At 40.3% G+C, this 19,383-nt stretch overlaps 2 long non-coding RNA genes across 2 annotated transcripts in view; one reads left to right on the top strand and one right to left on the bottom strand.

Annotated features, from left to right (window-relative positions):
• Nucleotides 1-592: 592 nt before the first annotated feature.
• Nucleotides 593-18,708, bottom strand: LOC128104306 (uncharacterized). The gene is made up of 3 exons (XR_008215947.1): nucleotides 18,543-18,708; nucleotides 13,900-14,220; nucleotides 593-2,713 (listed from the first exon to the last, which is right to left on the bottom strand). It is a non-coding gene; the product is annotated as an uncharacterized LOC128104306 (long non-coding RNA).
• Nucleotides 2,720-19,383, top strand: part of LOC128104307 (uncharacterized) — a 50,767-nt gene continuing 34,103 nt past the window's right edge. Inside the window, exon 1 of the long non-coding RNA XR_008215948.1 lies at nucleotides 2,720-2,997. This is a non-coding gene — a long non-coding RNA (uncharacterized LOC128104307). The remainder of the gene's footprint in view (nucleotides 2,998-19,383) is intronic.

Here is a 19,383-nt window from a genome sequence, read left to right as displayed (position 1 = left end):
GTGCATATGTGTCTGTAAGACAAAGGTGTAAGAGAGCCGGCTGTTATCTTCACAGGAGAAAGGCCAGAAGAGTTAAACAAAAATCATGAAAAGCATCGTGAACCTATCCCTTAAAAGTACTCTGGTAAAACCAAGACATGTGGAAGCACTCATTTACCCAGGTGGGCAGAACTCTCAGGAGGGTAGCTGTGGAGTTGGTCTAAAATGAAAAGTAAATACAAAATCACAACCTGGGTCCTTCAGATTCATGCATCTATTTTTGCATAATGTATATTTTGTTTGAACAAGTCAGCAGAGTGTGCCACCTAACAACGAATATTTGAAACTCATGTTTGAATTATGTCAACAGACCAATCTCAAAACTTATCATTTGCTACTTTTCATATTTGTTTTAAAAATAATTCAGAATGTTTAAACACTAAAAGTTATATGAAACATTAACTTAAAATATACAAACCATATTAAGTATTATTTGGGAACATAACATTGTCAATTAAAATACAAAAGTGAAGTTAAATTTAACATTCCTTTGTGCTCTGGATACCCACAGAAGGACAAATTATTACTACTTTTTTTTTTTTTTTTTTGGTTTTTCAAGACAGGGTTTCTCTGTGTAGCTTTGAACCTTTCCTGGAACTCACTTGGTAGTCCAGGCTGGCCTCGAACTCACAGAGATCCACCTGGCTCTGCTTCCCGAGTGCTGGGATTAAAGGCATGTGCCACCACCGCCTGGCTTATTACTACTTTTTAACTTGGGGGGAAAAGAAGAACAAAAATTATGGTAGGGAGTTAAACTTTTCTTGGCATTATGTTCCCACAAGTATTTAAGATTTATATTATTATAAAAGAAACACTTATCTCCTGTATTCTAAATGAACTCAGAGATCCAAGCTAATCCTTTTAAACCTTTTTTAGCGTTTCCTCGGCATTCCACTCACGCCATCACTGCCTTAGTCCAAGGTCTTGTCATCCTTTCCTAATTAAGGATTTACTAATTTTTAGATGTATTTGCATACACTTGCATTAGATTTTGTGTACTATGCATGTGCAGGTGACCAAGGAAGCCAGAGCGTGTTGGATCCCCTGAAGAATCAGATCCAGGTGATTGTGATCCACCCAACCTGGGTGCTGGGAACCAAACCTGGGTCCTCTGCAAGAGCAGTCAATGCTCTTAACTACTGAATCATTTTCCAGCAACAGGTCTTGTTAGGTTTAACCTAGGTTAATTTTAGATTGATCAATGACCTACAAATTTCATTTTATTTATCTACTCGGGAAATAATTCAACACACTGAAAATCAACGAGAAGATTGGTACAATTCTCAATGAAGACCACAAGAAGGCAAAAATGCAGAGACACAGGGAAAAAAGCTTAACAGCAAAGCACACTTCAGCTCTAGAGTCACTGCAGATCTACAACAAACTGTCATGAGCTTTGCTTTATGGAAGCTCCACACACAATCACCACAGACATAAAATGAATTCTGGAGTGAGGTGATGTGTGTTGGGTGCAGGATAAGTGAAGCTTGAGCGTCAGCATCCTTGTGTTCCTTCAAGTGTGCTAATTATGCAACGTCTAACCTTTGTGTACAGCAAGGTCTTGATGTGATTTCTAGGGAAATAATTAAAACCATTGGAAGTAATCTAGTAAAAAGGAATATTAAAGTGGAGGAGTTGATCAATCAAAATGTAATAAGGGGGGAGAAAATAAAACGTGGAAGAATTGAGACCAATAGGAAGGACATAATGCAAACATAAACTTCAATCCAAGCTTAAGTCCATGAGTATTAACTGTAAATGCCAATGGCCTAAAGCTTCACAGAAAGAAAAAAAATTGTTAAGAAACATAATGCATAAAGATGTCAAAAATCAGAGTGAAAAGGGGCATTGAATAAAGAATGATGATGATGGACAAGTCTTGGTCAGTCAGTAAGAAAAAAAGTGTTGTATGTTTAGGAAGGGGGAAGAAGCTGGTATTTGTTCACAATGTTGTAATTAATGTTATATGCAAAAAGGCCTGTGGATAATGACTGGAGTTATAAACTAGATTAAGAAAAGCAACTGTATTTAGCTACACAGGCTATGAATAAATAATGAAAATTTTAAAAACACTACTCATTATGATGTCAGGAGGATGTTATATTTAGATTTACAAATGTGATTTTAAAAAATGTGGAAATTTTAAAAATATTATTCTTAAATAAGAGTTTTTAAATCTGAAATTTTTACAATGTACACAGATGATAGAGTTATATATTATAAAATGTCAATTTCCAAGGCCAGAGAGATGGCTCAATGGTTAAAAACAGGTACTGCTCTTGCAGAGGACCTGGGTTCAGTTTCTAGCACCATGTCAGGCTGATACTAATCACCTGTAACCTCAGATCTAGGAGGATCTGTGGCATCTACACTCATGTGATAAAACACACACACAAAAAAAACAACATTAAAATAAATCTTAGGAAATGTCAGTTTCCTTCATAATCCAGAAAGCAACACAATGCCAGCTAAAAATCTGAAGCTTGGGCTGGCAAAGTGGAAGCAGTGACCTCTGCACAGGTCTTACCACGTGAAGTTGATACCCAGAGTCCACATAAATGAAAGGAGAGAAGTGCCTCTACAAAGTTGCTCTCTGAATTCCACACACGCGGTGGCATGTATACACCCACTCTTCTGGCTAATTTTGTATCAGCTTGGCACAAACTGGAGTTATCTGAAAGAAGAAAACCTCAATTGAGAAAATGCCTCCATAAGATCAGGTTGTAAGGCATTTTCTTAGTTAATGACTGATGCAGGAGGGCCCAGCCCATTGAAGGTGGTGCTATACCTGGGCTGGTGGTTCTAGGTTCTATAAGAAAGCAGGCTGAGCAAGCCACGAGGAGCAAGCCAGTAAGCAGCATCCCTCCATGTCCTCTGCATCAGCTCCTGCCTCCAAGTTCCAACCCTTCTTGAGTTCCTGCCCTGACTTCCTTCAGTGATGGACTACAATGTGGAAGGGTAAGCCAAATAAACCCTTTCCTCCCCAACCTGCTTTTAGTCATAGTGTTTTACCAGAGCAATAGTAACCTAACTAAGATATCCACAATATACACAGATGTTCATCATCATCATCACCATCATCATCATCATCATCATCATCACATTTTTATAAGTTTGGATTTTTCCTACTCTCTCCCACTATCTTTTTCAGAGAAATAAAAATCAGCTAACTCTATATAGACATGACAGAGATCAAGAATAATGAAAGTCTTTTGGAGAATAAAATATTGAGAATCCTGTCTCTATCAAGTATCTTACTGTAAGAAACTATTAAACAAGCCCTGTGGTACTATGCTAGACCGATAGATCAAATACAGAAATAGAAACAACAATAAATATAAGGACATTCAAGCTGTTAGAAATGGCTGGGGGGTGTGGGGCTGTGAAGAAGGAAGATCATCTCAAAAAAGGTCCTGAAATCCTGCTAAATTATACAGAATTGAGCCATATTTTACAGTTTGCATGGAAATCAACAGCAGGTGAGTCTTAGATCTAAAAAGAGAAGGTAAGTGACACAGAAAGCCGTTTGGAGAGCTCAGCTCACGTTTTTATGTAACGGATCAAGTAAAATACGCCTGAATACACTTACCTCTGGCCATTGATTTTTGTTAGTTGTGGCTACTGTACAATTCAAAATGGCATATGTGGATTGCATCATTTTTAAAAGTGAATTTCTTGTTCTTTGAGAACAGGAATTATATAACCTATTTCTTTGTGGTTAACACAATGTTAGGTGTATAGTGGGTGATACAGATTATCTATTTCATAGAGCAAACAAGACAATGACTATTAAAATTACTATTGGTCAGGATTCTACATCACTCAAAACAAGAGGTCTGAAGTTTATTTCTCACTAAAAAAAGTTCAGAGATAAGAAAATTGAGGACTACTGAGTGACTCCCTAACTTTTGGGAGGAACCAAGGCCCTCCTAGCTTTCTATATTTCACTTCTGGTTTTTAAATATGATTATCACATATTTAATTACAAGAGATGTCAACACAGCCCACAGGTGAGTATGCATTTATTTCTATTGTAAGTCATCTCTGCACCAGAGCTTCTGTGAGAGGCTCGTACAGCTACCTTGTTTTTGAAATATTTACATTTAAGCAAAAAACATTTAACTTAGGTACTTAAAGGAATGAGGAGTTAGTTTGTATTATAATTTCTCCTTCAAATATCAGATGTTGTAAGTTAGCATTTGCCAAGCGCTCGGTGCTCGGCGGGAGGCAGGGTGGCAGTCTCCGAGGAGTGCCTGAGACGCCTATATTTTTGTGTTGTTGATTAAAGAGAGCGCCATATGCTTGCGATAACAGGTGTGCAGGTGGCAAAGCCGACGTTCTGTTGTACAAATTTAGTATCCTGCCTTGTATGCAAGCCCAGAGAGGGCCATTCTATCTGTGCACAGCAGTCAATAACTGAGTATGTATACAAAGCCAGATTTTACTTTAAGAAAAAAGAAAGAAACGGAAAAATAAAAAACAACTAACTTTGAGTCACTTCAACCCTTTCATGAAGAAACTGGTTCAAAACCTAGCCACAAGAATTTGTGAGGGTTTTAGAACAATTTGACACATCCTATCATAAAACAACCTAAGGGTAGCCTAAGTTGAAGAATGATTTTTATAAAAGGAATGTTCCCAATGAATAAGCTGCAAAACATACTTGAAGATTTAGAACAAGCCAGTCTGAGTCTAAAGATTTGCTTGAGCCTACCTGTTGTGACAATAGTTTTTATTAATCAGTGCTTACTAGCCAGAGAGCAAATTTTACTCAGACAAGAATCTGAGTTCAAATCCTCAGCACCTACATAAAGCTTGATGCCCTGATGCTTGCCTGTAACCCCAGCATTCCGATGGGAAGATGGGAGGCAGCGATTGGAGAATCCACTGAAGCTTGGTCCACCTAACCTAGTGTCCACAGTGGTTAGCAACAAAGTGACCATGTCTCAAATAAGGTGGAAGGTGAGAACCAAGATCTGAGGTTGTCCTGTGATCTCCACACATGCATCATGTGTGCCACCCAAGCACAAAAACATGTATATACATGTACATAAGCATACACACATCATAAACACATACATGCATACATCACACACACAGAGAAAATATACATATAAATTTGCCATTCTTTCCCTAACAGGCTCTCCCTGCAGTATTAGTGTACCCCAGAGCTTCTGGGGAGAACTGTATAACCAGAGTTTCTCATCAAACACTAAGGACCAGGGTAAAGTATTTGGGGAGTCTTTGAACCTAACACCTTGGATCGCTTGGTTTACACTTTGCTACACAATCCCTCTGTGGGCAGCTGAGGGCCACATCTGTGTTTCTCTTTGAATTCTATCTGGAAGTGGCTGGGGTCTCGGGCAGATGGGGATGGGAATGGGGGCAGGGCGTGTAGTTTGCAGGGTCTGCTGCTGAGGGGTCTTGGTGAATGGGGAGCCTTCCAGCAGGAGCCTGCCAACTGGGGCCAAGTTGGGTGGGTGTTGTATGTGTGATGTACTCCAACCGTCCTTCAGCTGGCTCTCTGGAGGGAGCAGATCAAGGTCATTTACTTGGAAAGGCGAGTAAGGAAATGGCTTTGAACTTCCTGAGAACAAAGCCGGTTTTTGCATTGACTCAACAGCCAGTTTTGTGGTCAGCCCCACCTTGGCTGTCCAGTGGACTGAAAGTCCCCTGAGAGCAAAGACCATGTTTGTTTTCTTTCTTAAGAAACGACTTTAAGGACTCAGTCACCAACTGTAAATATGATTTTGAATGAAGAACTACACCATGAAAAATCTGGTTGCATACAGGTGGACCTTATTAGTCTAGATGACTCATGCTCGTGAAAGTCCAAAGATTTTTGTCTTTTGTGATGTTGAGAAGAAAGCCAGCGTAGGCCCTGAAAGTAGGTAGAGCAAGCTACTGACTATTGCCTCACTGTGACCAAGACACCCAGAACAACTTAAAAGGAAGAATTATTTATTTTAGTTCACAATGTCCAGACCCTCAGTGACATGACAATTTACAAGTATAACATGTATTACAACAAGATACGACAAGGCAAGACCAGCCTGTTCCCTTAGAGGTGACTTGCATTCTGCCCTCATGAATGGATTGATACATTCCTGTGACTAATGGATTAAAGGGTTAGTAGGTTGAGAGAGAGCCTCTTATAAAAGCTGGTTTGACTCAGTTTCTCCTGCTTTCCCCTTCTTGGTCTTCTTTACAGATTGTATTTTGCCTCATGCCTCTGGAAGCAAGAAGGCCAACATCAGATATGGTCTTTCCACCACAGGTCAGCATGAGCCCAAATAAACCACTTTTCTTTGTAACACACCCAGACTGTGGGATTTCCTTATCAGCTGTGGAAATGGGGCCGAGACAGATTCTCTCCAGATCATGTCTTAAAACTGCATACAAACCCACAATTATCTCAATAAAATTCCAAAAAAAGACCAAAAAAAAAAAAATGACACAGAAGAGAAAATTGTGACAGCACTCATCAAAACTGTCAAGATCACTAAATTGGGGACCACCCAGATCTGATGGGACTACAGTAGTTCTGACTTATTTCTGGAATTTTCTCAGCTTTCGATGATAGAGCAGATGCTTACGATGGATTATTTTTTCTAGAGTCAAAACTGGGATTCACGAATGTGAATGATTATGAGAGATTTAAAAAAATAAAGAAAAGGAATTCATAAATTGTCAAGAAAATCTGGCATGTCTATTTTTATCAAAAATTTCCAGTATTTAGTTATCTGCTTATTATTTTTATGATTAGACCCTTTTATTTTCTGTAACTCACTTTCTTGCCAGGAATCATGTTGGAGGTGATCACAACTTCCTCTCCCTCTTGCTTTTCAGCCTTAACAGTTAAATGTCTTATGCTCGAAGTATATAGAATCCAGGTTTTTGGTTTTTTTTTTAAACCACATCTGTCTTCCCTTTTACTTTACCCCCATTAAAAGGCTACAATATAGAATGGATTGTTTACCCAAAGAGAACAGCCCAGATGCGTTCTAATTTATTTACAGGTTTTGGTTACATCGATTGAGGTAGAGATCTTCAGAGCAAGTTTCTAGTCTTTGGACCATTTCTAGCTATACTGTTTTCTTACCTGGTCATCTTTTTTTCTTTTACCTTTTTAAAAAGCCAGGACTGAGGACTGAACCTATGTCCCTGGGGTATGCTAGCCAACCACAGGGCTCCAACTCCTCCCCCTAGCTCAGAATCTTAAATATCCAGTTCTGTGTGTAATCAGATGATTCAGTTAAGATGTCTTTTGTTGCACTGAGCTTTAGATGGATCTGTTGGCACATTCCTTTCAATTGGATTGCACAAAGAAGTCAACCTTTCCATGTATTTGTGGCATAGTTTAACATTGTCAATATGCACATTTACTTTTTCTATATGTGCAGCAATATTTTAGCTATAATTTTAATCTTTAAATTTTATTGTAAATGCCTATAGGGTAAAAGTTTTAATGCACACATATGTATTATAAATTGATTAAATAAAAGCTACAATTTAAACTATATTTTTGCTTCACATTGTGCTTTAAAGATAATTTCATTTTTGTAACTCATTTATTAATTCAACTAACATTTAAAAATTATTAGTAAGTGGGTGCTTTTGTAATCAGGGTATTTTTAAGGGGGAGCCATATGATATTTAAATAAGTTTAATTATCAAATTTAAATTCCAAGGACTGGCTGTGGTGGTATATGTCATTAATTAGCCCTTGGGAGGCAGAAGCAGGCAGAGCTCTTAATCTGAGGCCAGTCTAGCTTACATAGTGAGTTCCAGGCCAGATGGGTTACACATTAATAATACAATGTAATAACTAATAGTAAGAATGTCTCAATAATCAGTACTGTTACCCTTGATTAGTGATATCAGTAAAATTGACTAAAGTCACCCAAAATTTCATCATGGAGTCATCATGATATTCACTCACCAATATATAAAAACATTCATTATAAAATGACCAATAAGGAAAAACTACCACTCTTCTTATTTTCTGCTGATCAAATTTTAACAGAACCATCGCCAAGCCTGTCACTCAACTTCCCTATGAGTGTTCAGCGAGTGAACATATGCTGAAAACTGTCGAAAGTGTTTCCACACATAAAAGGGATGTGTATTCCCATCAGTAGGTAGGCTTCTGGTAACATAACAGAGTGGCCTGATCCTAACAAGATGCTGAGCAATGGGAGAGGGCATCAGGCTACCTGACAGCTCCCAAGCTGATCCTCTAACAAAGGCAACACTCCATGTAGCCAGAGCTCCTGCCTTCGCTAGGATTCCCTTGTCTTGCTGCTTGAGCATAAGACAAACCAAGTATTTGAGAAAGAAGCATTTTCTGATGCGCTAGGCTGCATTAAACGGGTGATGTAAGAGGCCGAGAAACGTCGGAAGTCAGAATATGTTTGTCTTTGTGCTCTCTCTTGGCCTAGATTACAGAAAAAGGGCTGTTACCCTCGCTGTATGGTATGTGCTTAGATACTCAACAGTGGTAAATAAAATAAAACCAAGGTAAATTTCTCCCCCAGGACTTGGTCTCGAATGGCTTGCTACTTGTTGACCTGTGGCTGGGTAGGCCGGGATTACTCAGCCCACAGATGCCTGGACATAGGAAGTCACGGGGTCTGTTAGAGCCAGGCAAAGAATGAGGCTTGCAAAGAGGGGCAGCAGATGAGACCTGGCTATTTTCAGTGACTGCTGAGAAAGAGATTGGCTAAGGGTTCTGGTGATGCTCCTCACGGAGGCATGAGCAGATGAACAATTTGCCTCAGAGTTTCTGCTGATGAAAATGTCATCACTCAAGATTTCACCTCAGAGAGTCATCTGTGGAGAATCTGGGTTACAGCTTCAACCATGTTGCTCTGTTCTCCTTCAAGCAGGAGACAGCCTTTGGCTTGCTCTCAACAGGACACTCAGAAAATTTTGGCCTCTTCTTCCTCATGTTGACTCGGTTTCCGTTCTTGGGAGATGAGCTAAGCATTTCTTGGATATGAAATTGACATTCCTCAGAGAGCGTCAGCATGCTGGTTAGGTTCTTTCTTGTTTCTGTAAGAAAGGAGTGCTTTTTTTTTTTTGCTAAGAATGGTACCCAGGCAATGTCTGCCTCTGTCTTGAAGATGCACTGGGTCTACCGCCATCCTAGAGAAGTTTTCTGTTTGCTTGTTTTGCACAGTAATACAAGAAGGCATGCAAGTTGTTATGTGAAACTTACTTTTAAAGTTGAGGTTTAGAGAGAAGGGATTGCATCCATTGCAACTAGGCTCTTGTTCAGTTGTGGAACTGGGTGAAAAGCTATAGCTCTTGTTCAGTTTGTGGGACTGGAGGAAGGAGGATGATTTTTCTTGCCAGAAGCTTTGATTTTAGCAGGATTAGCATTTCCTAGGGGGACCACTTCCTCCTCTTAAATTTTTCAGGCTGTGAATTTTTATTTATTTACTTTGTACATGCGTGCATGCGTACACGTGTGCTTGTGTTCAAAAGCTTGATGGAGCTGACAACGGTGTGTGCAGAGGTCAGAGGCCAATTTGTGGGAGTTAGTCCTATTCTACCACGTGGGAACCAGGGACCAAACTCCTGTCATCAGACTTGGCTGCAAGCCCTTTTACCTGCTGAGTCAAGGAGACTAGTTCTACGGTTGGAGGATCTTTCAGATCTGTTAAAATGACTGTTTGGATCCACCAAACACATCTCAGTGCACTAATAGCAGTGAGTGAGCCCAGACACTAACATCTCCAAGTTCTATCAACTTAAAACTAGTAATTAATCAGACAAACAAACAGCTCTCCACTGAGCAGGTTTACATGGTAGAGGGAAGTGTTTGGATGAGGTTCACAAAGGAAATCTCCAAGGGCCTTGATGATTCAGTCCACGGTGTGATTAAAATGGAGAATGTTCAAACTGCAATGGGAAGGTGTCTGGCAGCCTAAGGCAAGGTGGGGGCCTGGGCCCCTGCTTCAGCTACACTTCCACTTAGGACAGCTGCGTTGGAGATTTGAAACAAGCAAGTGTGGGGCTTCCCTTTTTACTGAAGCAATCTCCCATACCTCCCTACTGATAGGGTACAAAAGGGTCTTTCTTCTGATTTGTTTTATAGACTCGAGGATATGGAGCAAAATTTTGTTAAGCAAATTTCCAATAAAACATCACTTTCATTAAGCTGTATCCTTAAAATCCTGAGAGGTTTTGCATAACAAATTTGTCCTTTCTAACTTTAAGATATGCTAAATGTGAGTTAAGAGTGAGGCCAATTTCTTTAACTTCAACTGTTACAGTCAAACCGAAATCAAATTCCAACACTAAAAAACATCCTCAGGGAAAGCAGGTCTGGGATCCCCAGATCTTCACAAAACTAAAATGATTATTTTCCTTGTTTTCTAATTATTAGGGAATGTGTCTTTGCTGTAAAACAATTGCAATTTTAGAAAAAGGACTCAGTTTGAATCCATTTCCAATAGCATCTAAAATAGTAAAGTATTGATGGATAAATAATAAAAGAAGTATGAAACTTACTGCGAACTAGGGAACATGGTTAGGAGAAGCAACGAGACTCGGCTAAAGGCAGAAGTCCTGTGCTCCCGGACCCTCAGCACTGACAGGGTGGACCTGTTACCTAGCTTCCCACAGCTGCAATGCACACTCAGCCAGAGGAACAACTACCATTTCTAGCCCCTAAAGTTCATGTGGAAACTCAAAGGACCCACAGTAGCCCAAATCACTCCAAGAAAGAAGTACAGGCTTCACACCAAGAGACAAGAATTAAGACATGAAGTGTTGACACCAGGCTGGACACATCGGTCAGTGGGACAGGACTGAGAATCCAGAGTCAAACTTGCACATTTATGCTCAACTGACTTTCAAACAGGACACCAAGGCCACTCAGCAGGGGAAGGACACACTGAACTCCAGTGCTTACGTTCTAGGATAGCAAATAGAGAAGTTGGACCCTTTATCACTCATATTTTTTCACTCAAAACGAATGACAGAACAAAAAATAAGAACTAACTATAAAAGTTTTTAAAGAAAACAGAGGCATAAATTTTTGTGATCTTAGAATAGGCAGTCACTTTTTTTTTAGAAGTGCTACTCAAACCACAAAAGAAGAAAGTAAGGACTCGAGTGTCACTCAGTTGGTAGAACATTTGCCTCATGTGAATGAAGCCCTGGGTTCCACCCCTCGTACCCCGTAAAACTGGATGTAGTGGCTCACACCTGTGATCCAAGCACACAGGAGCTGAGGGTAGGAGGAGCAGAGTTCAAGGTCACCCTCAGCTACATAGTTCAAAGCCAGTCTGGGCTACATGAGACTCTATTCAGGTGTGTGTGTGTGTGTGAGTGTGTGTGTGTGTGTGTGTGTTGTATATATTTGGAATTAATAAAAATTTCTGTGTTTCAAACATACAACCAAGAAAGTTAAAAAAAAAAACACAATTCACAGAATGGGGAAAAGATTGCTAATCTTATATATATGATAAAGAATGTGGGTCTAAAATATACAAAGAGCTCTTACAATTCAGTAATAAGAAGAGGCCAGAGGTCTGGGCATTCCAGACTGCCCTTGACTATTATAACAAGTTGGAGGCCAACATGAGATCAGAAGCAGAATGAGATCCTACCTCAGAACCCAAAGCAAAACAACAACAAATCCTAATACATTGCCGGTGGGATTGTAACATCATGGAAGCACTTTGGGAAAATACTTTGGCACTTTCTTCAACCTTTACACATAGAGTTACACAGAGTTACTATATGAGCCAGTAATTCCACTCCTGGGTGTATAACTAAGAAAGATGAAGGAATGTGTCCCGGAAAAAAAAAAAAAACCACGACATACATAGTTGTGGGGTTAGGGAGGTAGTGTAGTGGTTAAGAACATGTACTGCTCTTGCAGAGGACCTGGGTTCAATGCCCAGCACTGACATCAGGCAATTCAACCCTCTGTAACTCCAGCATCAGGGGATCTGATTCCTTCTAGGCTCCGAGGACACCTGCACAGACACAGGCTAACACACATAACTGAACACACACAGATGCACAGACAATGAGTCCGTAAAAAATGCACTTGTGTGTTTACAGCAGGATTATGTACAATAGTCAGAAAGTCGAGAGGCAAGAGTGAGCATCAACAGATGCACAGACAAAATGTGTTATGTCTCATTTGTGGCCTGCTATTTTACAGGAAGATTTGAAGCACTTTATAAAGCAAGCAACAGAGGCAATAACCTTCACAAATTATGCTAAACAAAAGGAGCCAGTCACAAAGGCCATATTTTGCACGGATCCATTTTCGACAAAAATTCCATTTTAGGCAAATCTACAGAGAGAGAGAGAAGGTTGGCGATTCTCAGCAGTGGGAGGGAATGCATGAAACAGTAGAGAATATTTGATAATGGTCACACAATTTGGGAAATGTGAAAAATCATAGCAGTGCATAGCTCTGTAAACAAACTGCAAACACTGAATTTTATGATAAAAAACCCTGAACATTTTGATATGAGAATTCTATTTCAATAAACTTGGGGGAGGCATCTCATGTTTTCTCTCATATCTGGAATCTAAGAGGGAAAAAGATATTGAATTAAAAGAGAGAGATGGTCAGAAACTTGTGGGGGGCAGGGGCTGAACTAGAAGGGAAGATAAGAAAGAGTAATCGAGAGGGGTAAATATGATCAAAGCACATTGCATGCATGTATGACCATGTCATGGTGATATTTTACAGTTAATATACAGTAAAAAATATTTCAGTGACTGATGAGATGTCTAAGTGGACAAGGGCACTGGCTGCTAAACTTGATGATCTGAGTTCCACATTCAGGGCCTACATGGTGGAAGGAGGGCACTGATTCCCACGAGTTATTCTTTGACCTCTGTGCATGCCCCATGGCGCATACATACACACACCATGGACATACACATTAAATAAATAAAATGTAAATTAAAGCTTGATTAGTAAAGTGGGAATGAGACTTAGATAGTATTACCCACTGATTACTTTCATCTCATTGATTCATTTAGAGAAGTGATTTTCTTTTTTGGCATCCTTGGCTGCCCTAGAACTAGCTCTGTAGACCAGGCTGGCCTCTGACTCACAGATATCCACCTGCCTCTGCCTCTCGAGTACTGGGATTAAAGGCATGCTCCACCACCGCTCAGCTGATAAGTGATTTTCTAAAGGACAGTTTGTTCTGGGAAGGAGAGATTTTATAACCTGAAAATTTCCTTTTTCTCTGTTTAAAATTATGCCAACTCATTCTGTCATGATGTATATAATATATAAACTCTATTTCTGTTGATAAAGCATGCCTTTATACCCTTTTCAGCAGTACTGAGTGCTACAAAAATGAATATTAAGAAGCTGGGTTATATAGTATGGGTGCTTAGTTAAGTTTCTATAGCTGTGATACAACACCATGACCAAAAGCAACTCAGGGAGGAATGGGTTAACAAGGTCTTACACTCCCACATCATAGTCCATCATCTAAGGAAGTCAGGACAGGAACTCAAGGCAGGAACTGAAGCAGAAGCCACAGAAGAATACAATTACTGGCTTGCTCTTCATGGATTTCTTAGCCTTTCTTTTTTTGTTTTGTTTTGGTTTTTTGTTTTGTTTTGTTTTGTTTTTTCGAGACAGGGTTTCTCCATGTAGTTTTGGTGCCTGTCCTGGATCTAGCTCTGTAGACCAGGCTGGCCTTGAACTCATAGAGATCTACCTGACTCTGCCCCCTGAGTGCTGGAAATAAAGGCATGTGCCACTGCTGCCCGGTCCTTTAGCCTACTTTCTTATAAAACACAGAACCTGTGCAGAGTGGGCTCCCACATCAATCGTTAATCAAGACAATATCACAACAGACTTACATATAGGTCGATGTGATGGAGGCGTTTTCTCAATTTAAAATCCCTCTTCCCAAATGACTCTAGCTTGTGTTAGGTTGACAAGAAGTTATCCAAGGTAGGATCTGGAGATGGAACCTGGGTCCTCAGGTTCACACAGCAAGTGTTTTTACATGCTGGGTCATCTTACTGGCTCCCATAGGGTAGTATGTTGTTGCACGGATGTCCCATACTTCTGTCTCTATTGACAGGTTGTATGTCATCAGGAATGGTTCTCTGACGAGCCTTTCCATAGTTCAGGTGGAGTCCTCCTGGTCATGATCAGCCATGAGAGGTCACTGAAAGCTAAAGAGGTTATCGCTTAACACCTTATTAGTGTTTACTAAGGGATGCTTCACCACTTTTCCCATCACTGTGGCAAAATACATGACTCAGTGGAAGAAAGATGTATTCTAGCTCACAGGTTCAGAAGCTCCAGTCCCTGGCTCCTTGGTTCCTGTGCTTGTGTAGAACATGGTGATGGGAATACATGGTAGAAGAGAGCTGTTCACATCGTAACCAACCAGGAAGCATAGTGAGACAGAAAGTGGCCAGTGGTAATAGAGCCCTGTGAACCTACATCCAGTGACCTACTTCCTCCAGGTAGGCCCTGACTCCTAGTTTCTAGAGCCTCCCTAAACAGATGGTGAACTAAGAATTCAAAACACGAGTCTATGGGAACGTTTCATTCTTAAACCATAATAATAAGGGGTCACTTGCATACATTTTTAAAATGTAAATTTACCTGGTGTGTGTCCTTGATCATATTTAAAGCTATTTGTTTTCATGGTGAAGGAAGGGAAGACAAATAGACACGATGAATCAAACCACTTTATCTTCATCCTCTCCCACACATCCACACCTACCTCTAACACTTGGATCCAGAACAGTGACCAGAAAAACTTGGGGCTTTCCCCACAAGACACCTGTTGTTCTCATTGTTACCCTGCAACCTCCTTCCTCCCTTTCATATCCTTTGCATCCTCTTCAAAGGGAAGAGATAGAGAACCAAAGATCCACTTGGGGGTAAAAAATAAAAATAAAAAAAAATCTGCTCTTAGAAGGACAGAATGCCCAGGCAGTGTTCGAAAGGAGGCACCGTGTATTTAGAAATAACCTGTTTTCAGGAAATGCAGAACCATCTCCTGCAAGCTATGCTGGAGATAGCCGATTTCTCTTTTAGGGTCACTTGCTTGTATTAATAGAAATCCATCTGCATAAAGTGACAGTCTACGTTCCTGTTTCCCCGTCTGTCACCAGATGGAGACTTGGTCAATGTGGGATGCTGTCTTCCACACGGATGCCAGCGTATATAAAAAGACAAGTTATTGGTAGGAATTATAAGAGATGGAGATTGAGGACCATTCTAAAACAGACTTGGATCTCTGCTTTTGACACAGGAAATGTTGTTTACGCCATTTCAGTGGGGTTGCCTAAAATACACCAGTTCCACGCAAAAGATAATTGCTTATACTACTTACTAACGGATAATACATCGTTCCAAGCAAGTGTGAAAAAACAAAAAAGAAACTTCTGGTTAAGAGTTAATTAGGTTTTAGCTTACCTTCCCTTAACTTTGGATATCTTTATGAAATAATTAATGAAAGTGATGGAAGTAAGAAGAAACTGGGTTATTCTAGGAGCACACTGGTAGGAGCATGGCTCCTCCCTCTTGTTATCCATTCCTGGATGCAGAAGCTTTGTTAAATCAACCAGCAACTGATACTGTGGGCAGCTGGGTGGTAGTCAGTTTGAAATGTGATAGAGTCTTAGCAGAGAACATCATGATGAAGGCAGATGCATGACTTCCTTCTCATGACCACAAAGAACACTGGAAACTAGCCTTAACCCCATGGGCTGAGGACCTGAAGGTCATTGATCCTGGGAAAAGTGAGATATGCAGCCAGAAGCTACTCTGACTTGTTTTCCTCTACTACATCTGCATATACAGACCAGGGATTTTTAGGTGTATCTTGGGCACTTGAGACAAGTTCCCTTCCAGCCTGGGTTTACCCACATCATCTCCTAGAGTCTCCTGAAGTTTCATAATTCATTTGATGGGCCCCCTAATTCACATATACGGTATAATCTTTGTAAGCTTGCCACAAGCAAAAGTACACTGAATACCTGTAACTTGATACTTCTAACGAACAGTGGATCTTAGACATTTTCCATAGAGATTGCCATTAAATAATTCAGATGTATCCAAATTTCTTAAACTATTACCCTATTGTCTAAGTTATCTTTGGCTGTCAACTTGGGATAAATGAGGTAATACCTCCCCTGGGGCACTGCCCAGATCAGAATAGCCTGTGGCCATGTCTGCAAGGAGCTGTCTTGTTGCTGGTTAATGTGGGGGGGGGGGGACACAGCTCACCATGATAAGTGCCATTCCTGACAAGGGGTTCCTGGGCTATAACGAGAATACTAGCTGGCCATGAGCCTGGGAGGAAGCCAGTGAAGCCTGTTCCTTCGTGATATCTGTTTCAGCTCCTGCTTGACCTCCCTCAGGGGTGGATTCTGACCTAGAGGGAAGGGTAAGCCAAGTAAATCTGTCCCTCTGCAAGTTGCTTTTGCTCAGCGTTTTATCACAGCAACACAAAAGTAAAGGAGACACATGCTGAGAAGTATTTAACTTGTGTCCATTTCCTTATAGTTCCCCAGAATGCTGCAGTGAGCCCTTTCTATAATGGATCTTAATCACCTCTGTGGAAATATGAGCTGAACAATTTCCTGTGTGGATGACAAAACTCACATTTATTGAAAAGAATCAAGTTGGGATTTTTGCCAGAATTTCTTGGATATACCGATGAAATAATTTAAAGTATTTTCCACTCACAAATAGCCGTACAGACCTAAGTGAGATGTGATTTTTTTTCCATTCACCCTGAGCTGCAATTGAAACCTCAGGAGAAAATCCCCCTCTTTGGTTTTCCCTTAGAGAATAAGAATACTTAAATGGTATTCCTGCCCTATAAAAACCCACAAGTTAATTGAAAATATAGGATTGTCTTAGTAATATTACACTTTTGCAAAGTGCAAAACTGGTTTGGAGGATAATTCAAAAAAGAAAACACAACAAAACAAATTTGTCTTAAAATAGCCAGAAGACTAGACCAAAACTATTGTGGGTTTTCTTTCCATGTTTTACTATACTGGAGGGTGCAGTGCCATTTTAAAGATTTGTTTCTGTGGTTATTGTGCATGCAATCCCGTGTGTGTGTGTGTGTGTGTGTGTGTGTGTGTGTGTGTGTGTGTGTGTATACCACATGTGGAGATGCCTGCAGAGACCAGAAGATAGTATTGGGTCCCCTGGAGCTAGAGTTACAGCAATTGTGATCCATCTGATGTGGGTTCTGGGAACCAAACTCCGATGCCTTGGAAGAACAGCAAGTGTTCTTAACCATTGAGCCATCTCTCAAGCCTTGGAATTCCAGGTTACTGGGGAAATATGAGGGGAAAACACTACTCTAATATTAAATGTTTGTGTGTAGTGGTGTACAATTTAAATTTTGCAAAAAGTTTTAGGTGATCAAAAGCTTTTGAAGGTATTTTATCCTTACCACAGGTGATTCTGTGACCCCCATGACCTGGAACTCTTACACAATACTGATGTCATTAATTAATGATACTTCCATGACAGGGGACTTCTAGATGAACTCAGTAATTTTCTTTTTATTTAACAATGTGTCCATATATTCACAGTGTAATAGAATATTAAGAAGGCAATCATGTTCAAGTGCCAGAGGAAGAGCAGGGAGCGTTGGCAATGTTGACTATTACTAGAATAATGCACTGCCTTGTACAGAGGTCAATAAATACGAAAGTCTAGCCAAGTGGGGTGGTGGCATACAGCTATAATTCCAGTAACAGGGAGGCCAAGGCAGAGGGATCATTGTGAGTTCAAAGCCAACCTCGGAGACAAAGTGAGACACTGTCTCAGAAATAAATGAAGTCCAGGGCAGCAAAAATAGGTACAAACTTTCAAAATGGTGATGTGCTTGCTTGGGTTGATCTTAGGTCAACACAGACTAGACTGCAGGATTTGGGAAACTTGAAAAAAAAAGAATTTGGAAGAAAATGATAAATCTTTATATCTCTATCAAAAGGACTCTCATGATGTCTACAAGCATTTGTTGAATCGAGAAACAGCATTGCATAGGCTGTTTCTCAAAGCTTTCCATTTAGCTGTGGGGCTGCCGGCCTGAGGAAGGAGAGCTATTTCTTTCCCTGTGCAGCTGTTATGTAAAGGCAAGCTCTTCCCGCACTTGTCTTTGTTCCTCTGTGTCTTTTTATAAAGATGAATGATGACCTCGTGACTTTTGAACATCAGTGGCGGGTTATTTCCAGACTTTTCCCCCCAATAGATCTGCCTTCTTCTTCTTCTTCGAACCTTTCATCTATTCCGAGTTAAGCGCTGACAGTATCACCTTGGCCCTCTTACTTTAGGGATGACTAAGAAAGAAAATCAACTTCTTAAAGATTATCTTTTTAGTTTTCTTTCTTTTCTGCTTAAAACTTTTATAATGCCCCCGCCACACACACACACTCACAACACACACAACACACACTTTTGTTTCTACTGGAACCTCGTCTTTTACTTAGTAGCCAGTTGATTTGTAGCCTACCTCCGTATCCATGGCAACTAGGTTTTCCGACATCATTTTACAAGTGAAGACACTGAAGCAGGAGGTTCTAAAGCATTTGCCTTGTTCTTGTCTTGGTTTTTGATAGAACTGAGATCAGACACGCACTTTTCTTTCCAACTATGCTTTTCCTCTTGTTTCATAACCAGCTCCCTGTGAACTCTTTGGTCTTTTAAGCGATGGGTTTATAAACTGTGAATAGAATAAGTGGGTGGTGAGGTAGGAGTGGCTGGTGTGCTCAGCCACAGACACGCAGGAAGAGCTTGCTGAGTGACAAGGCAACTTTCAGAAGAGCATCTTAATCTTCTGGGAGGAGATGACCAGCCTCGTCACTGATGTCAGCCACCCTCCAGGCTAACTCCGCTGGACTCTGGTCTTACAGGCTTCTGGTACTACCATACCTCAGTCTGCCCCTCATACGCAGTATCAAGTTAATGGAAATGTGAACCTCAGGCAGTCCAGAAAGTCTGGATTTTATTTGAGTTCAATTAGTATAGTCTTAGGGGGAGACTCTTGAACTCTCCATGTTTTACTTTCTAAAACAAGAGTTTGGGCTTTATGTTTCTGCCATGCTAGAGCTCAAACCCAAGGCTCCATGAGTGTTAGACCAACACTCTACTGTTAAGCTAAGCCCTCAGTCCTGAGTTCTCATCATTAAGTATTCTGTGGCTCTTCAGAGCATGGATACATCCAAAAAATAATAATAAATAACTAGGAAATATCAGTGCATTTATTTTTTAATTTTTCTATCATTTTCTAATTAGAGTTAAGAATTGTTTTATTGATTTTTAAAACTACAAAGAATTCATATTACTCTTTATTA

The sequence above is a fragment of the Peromyscus californicus genome, unplaced genomic scaffold (assembly GCF_007827085.1).
Source record: "Peromyscus californicus insignis strain IS unplaced genomic scaffold, ASM782708v3 Scaffold_8__1_contigs__length_139910024, whole genome shotgun sequence".
In the NCBI taxonomy this organism is placed as follows: domain Eukaryota; kingdom Metazoa; phylum Chordata; class Mammalia; order Rodentia; family Cricetidae; genus Peromyscus; species Peromyscus californicus.
This window is presented reverse-complemented; position numbering and strand designations above follow the sequence as displayed.